This window comes from Octopus bimaculoides, chromosome 16 (genome assembly GCF_001194135.2).
Source record: "Octopus bimaculoides isolate UCB-OBI-ISO-001 chromosome 16, ASM119413v2, whole genome shotgun sequence".
NCBI classification, from domain to species: domain Eukaryota; kingdom Metazoa; phylum Mollusca; class Cephalopoda; order Octopoda; family Octopodidae; genus Octopus; species Octopus bimaculoides.
In genome coordinates, this window is record NC_068996.1 from 35,336,289 (window position 1) to 35,341,178 (window position 4,890).

Here is a 4,890-nt window from a genome sequence, read left to right on the forward strand (position 1 = left end):
TGGGTTGGACGATTTGACTGAGGAATGGCAAACCAGATGGCTGCACCAGGCTCCGATCTGATCTGGCAGAGTTTTTACAGCTGGATGCCCTTCCTAAAGCTAACCACTCTGAGAGTGTAGTGGGTGCTTTTACGTGCCACCAACACTAGGGCTAGTCAGGCAGTACTGGCAACGGCCATGCTGAAATGGTGTTTTCTGTGTGCCACCTGCACAGGAGCCAGTGAGGTGACCTTGCTTGAATATTCAGCAATGACCTTGCTTGAATACTTTTTCATGTGCCAGTGAGGCGATGCAGGTAATGATTACATTCGATCACGCTGGTAGCGATCACGGAAGCCAGTCAGCTCCTCTGGCAATGATCACACTTGGATGGTGCTCTTAGCGCTCCACTAGCACAGATGCCAGTCATCGAATTTGATTTCGATTTCACTTGCCTCAACAGGTCTTCGCAAGCAGAGTTTCGTGTCCAATGAAGGAAAGGTATGCCTAAATGGGCTGGTTACACCCTTGGAATAGGCCACGGGTTATGGTCTCACTTGGCTTGCCGGGTCTTTTCAAGCACAGCACATTTCCAAAAGTCTCGGTCACTAGTCATTGCCTCGGTGAGGCCTAAAGTTTGAAGGTCATGCTTCACCACCTCATCCTGGGTAGATCTATGGTTGAAGTCATGTTCATCTCGTTTTATATTCAGGCAGTGTGATTTAGGATACATTGTCTTTCTTTTTTCAATGCAATATATGTGAGAGTTGAGGTAGATTTACATACTGTTTTTAGCAGGATGTGCAACTCTGAAGAGGCTCCATTACTGGTTCACAATATAAAATAATTTTACCAATAGGTAAGAGTCCAGTTGTTAAGGATGGGCATCATGGAAAGGAACTCTGAATGCATTACATCTATAATGTATAGACAGCTATATTGAATCACATCACATGTAATAGGAAAGGGTATCATGAAGGAGTTAAAAACTGCCATCTCTGTACCTAGTGATGTGTGACAGTCTTGTTGTTAGGTGTGGGAGATGTGTTCAGGTCCTGTATAGAACTCACTTTGTCTAGCAATTTTACCCACAAGGCACTGGTAAGTCCAAGGCTATAATAGAAAAACTCTTACCAAATGATTCCACACAGTTTGAACAAGTCTGAAGCCTTACAGATGTACACATAAGATGAAATTGGATTCTTTTAATAGGAGTTTGTGCAATGGTTACTAGCACAGCTGTGAACATACTTTGCAAAGAAAGACAAAATTTGTGCATATTGAAATTGCAAAAAATTGGAGGAACACTGCTTATGAAGAAAGGTGTTTCAGCCATTACTAAACTGTATTTTATCTAGATAGTGTATAAAACAGTAGGAAGATTTGGCTGCTATTTCTTTATGCTTGAGCAAGCATGCATAGGATCCAACATTTGCTTAAGACTTCATTAATATTTATTTTAGAATTTCCATGGATTTTGTTCTATTTTATGTGCAGTTATTTGGGGGGGGGGCATGTGTGTGCGTGTGTGCATGTATGCATGCATTTCTCAGCTGGGAACATGGTCCTTTTCCTCTTTCCCATTTACATATCTACATCAGAACATATGTTAAAACACACACACAACCACACGTGCCTGTGCAGACACACACGCACACGTACATATGTACACACACACGCGCACACACACACACCCACACACACATATATTCAACATTGCTGGAGGGAGCAATACTATTGAAAGTTACTGAAATTATTGTGATCAACAGCTGATAAAAGTAATGTCCCACAGTGCAAGCTGTATGAAGAATATATATATATGTACATATACATCTAAATACATAGGCACACACACACACACACACACACATACACACACACATTTGGAATCTGGAATGAAAAATTACTTTAATCATATTTGAAGCAATGTTTTATATCTTATCAATTTCTCATCTTTATTTAAAGAAGTTATGTAGGAAAAGCAGGGAGAGGTGAGGACTTGGGGCTAGAATATTTCCTTTTGGTTTCAGAAAAATGTGTGAAATCCCAGATAGTCGAGTGCAATGTCTGAAAACCCTTTTAGAATGGCGCTATATACATAAATAGTGAAATCTTAATAATCTACATCAAGGGACATGATAACAAAATATATATATATGAAGCTATGCCAGAAGCTATGTTGCCAAGAGATCCAAAGTATTTATTCAAGTTATTCTTTTATTCGTTTACTTGTTCCAGTTGCAGAACTGTGCCCATGCTGGAGCACTGCCTTGATGGGTGTTTTTAGTTGATCAAATCTACTGCAGTACTTATCTTTTAAATCTGGTAGCTATCTATGTGTCTCTTTTTTTGATGAAGTACTAAATTATGGGGAAGTAAACAAACCAACAATGATTGTCAAGTGGTGAAAAACACATACACAACTTCATTTATGTCAGCTTCCCATATGGTTCCCACCTACCAATTTGGTAGGTGGAAAATGTTACATCTATGATGTATAGACAGCTATATTGAATCACATTACATGTAATAGGAAAGGGTATCATGGAGTTAAGAATTGCCATCTCTGTACCTAGTGATGTGTGAGTCTTGTTGTTAGATGTAGATGTATTCAGGTCCTGTATAGAACACACTATGTCTAGCAATTTTACCCACAAGGCACTGGTAAGTCCAAGGCTACAATAGAAAACTCTTACCAAATGATTCCATGCAGTTTGAACAAGTCTGAAGCCTTATAGATGTACACACAGGATGAAATTGAATTCTTTTAATAGAAGTTTGTGCAATGGTTACTAGCACAGATATTGGCAAGCCTGAGGTTACAGTAGAAGACATTTGCTCTATATATTGTGTATTAAGACTGAACTCAAAAATAAATAGCTAAATAGGTGCAGGCATAGCATTTTTGTTCAGAAATTTGCTTCTTAACCAAATAACCATTTGCTTATTCTTTTCTATCTTTTTCTGCTCTAGGCACAAAGCATGAAATTTTGGGGAGGGAGCCAGTCGATTAGACTGACCCCAGTATGCAACTGCTATTTAATTTATCAACCCCAAAAGGATGAAAGGTAAAGTCGACCTCGGTGGAATTGAACTCAGAATGTAAAGACAGATGAAATTCCGCTAAGCACTTCACCCGGCGTGCTAACGTTTCTGCCTGCTCGCCGCTTTGATAACCATTTGCTTATTGATTTACTTTTGTACTTGTTTGCTTCCTTATCTTTTTTTTTTTTTAATTCTATTTATTTGTATGCTGGTGAAAGTCATGAACAACCCTATTTAACCATTTAGTATTCAAATTGTCATATGTAATGCTTACTTATTCACATTGTTTTCAATTAAACATGCATTATTACATAGCTTTGAAATTTCAATGATGTGATTGTTTATTTTTAGAATGACATTGTAGAGTAAGTGTAAGAGGCTAAATCTGGCTGGTTCTAACATAAAACAAGTAAAATATCTGAGCTGGATATGACTGGTTTAAAATCTAAAAGGCTTAATACAAATTAAATCCCCTTGTTTTCTTTATGTATAAAGGGCAGTAGATTGGCAGACAAAATAACATGTGGTATTCATCTCAGCTTAGTGGAAGTATTTTAGTGGACAAAAATATTTTACAGTATTCTTTCCGGCTCTTTATATTCTGAGTTTGTCTATGACAACACTGGTACCAAGGTGTATTCCCCTTCCCCTAGACACTATCAGTAACATAAAAAGGGGAAACTTGCTGCAGGAAAACTGCTGGTTTTCCATTAAAAAAAAGCCTTATCCATGCCTACATTTTGGTTCATGGATATTCTAGGTGTAATATCCATGAACAATTCTGACCAAAAGACATAATGTGATAAATTATTAAGTATAAAAATAGCAATAATACATCTCATCAACATTTAACATCTGTTTTCCACATTGGCATAGTTAGACAGTTCAATAGGAACTGGTGAACCAGAGGACTTTATGAATCTCTGATGTCTGCTTTGGCATGGTTTCCAAGACTGGGTGCCCTTCTTAATACTAACCACTTCACAGAGTTTACTGGATGCTTTTTACATGACACTAGCACCAGTGAGATCACTAAGTAACTTGCAAAATAAGATCCCTTCAACCAACGGGGACAAATTCAAACATGATAATACTGATTGCTATTATGTTTCTTCTTGATACAACATTTTCTCTCATTAGACAATGTATATTCATAACATACACACAATTCATTGACATATGAGAACTTTGAGACACCATAATATTTCAACATCATTGGAGCCGCTCTAGTTAAAGCTACTTCAAATTAATGAATCTAAATGAGAGTAGTGGCTCTTGTTTATAGAAATCAGCAAGCAAATTATTTGCAGGTGTGTGCCGATGTCTGCGAAACTGATATGTGGATCTTAAAGGACCCTGACAACAATGAATCACATTATGAACATTCATCATCTAAGAGAAGATACCCTCTGAACATGAAGTACAACAGCAATCAGCATATTCAAGCTCAAATCTGCCAAAACATAACAAGAATGAATATCTAAGTTATTAGATTCTTGCTGTTCCACATGGAGACCAATGAATTATTAATACAAAATAGTTTTTTGTTTTTTTTTAACAAAAAAGAATGTAACTGAGTATGATGAAATATAATGACAGACAGATAGATATGTGTGAGTAATTTAAATAACCATCTTTAGCTTTGCAATGATGTTATTATGTTTCAACACAACAACATCGAAAAATACCTTAGGAATGAGAACCCAGGTTCGAAATTTCCCCAAGACACCTGATGAAGGCTGGAGGGTATATCAGCCGAAACGTTGTTAACAATAAACAAGATGAGGACAAATATCCGTCAAATGTAAATAATTCCTCATTTCTTAAATATAGAATTGTATTATATATATATATATATATATATAT

The 4,890-nt window shown here is 36.9% G+C and overlaps 1 protein-coding gene and 1 long non-coding RNA gene across 5 annotated transcripts in view; one reads left to right on the forward strand and one right to left on the reverse strand.

Moving 5' to 3' along the window:
• LOC128249619 (uncharacterized) overlaps positions 1-3,804 on the forward strand; it is a 67,366-nt gene extending 63,562 nt beyond the window's left edge. For both annotated transcript variants that reach the window (XR_008265735.1, XR_008265736.1), the window contains one exon: positions 2,953-3,804. This is a non-coding gene — a long non-coding RNA (uncharacterized LOC128249619). The remainder of the gene's footprint in view (positions 1-2,952) is intronic.
• LOC106870681 (centrosomal protein of 290 kDa) overlaps positions 1-4,890 on the reverse strand; it is a 364,606-nt gene that overhangs the window by 353,159 nt on the left and 6,557 nt on the right. The gene's annotated exons all lie outside the window — the stretch shown is intronic.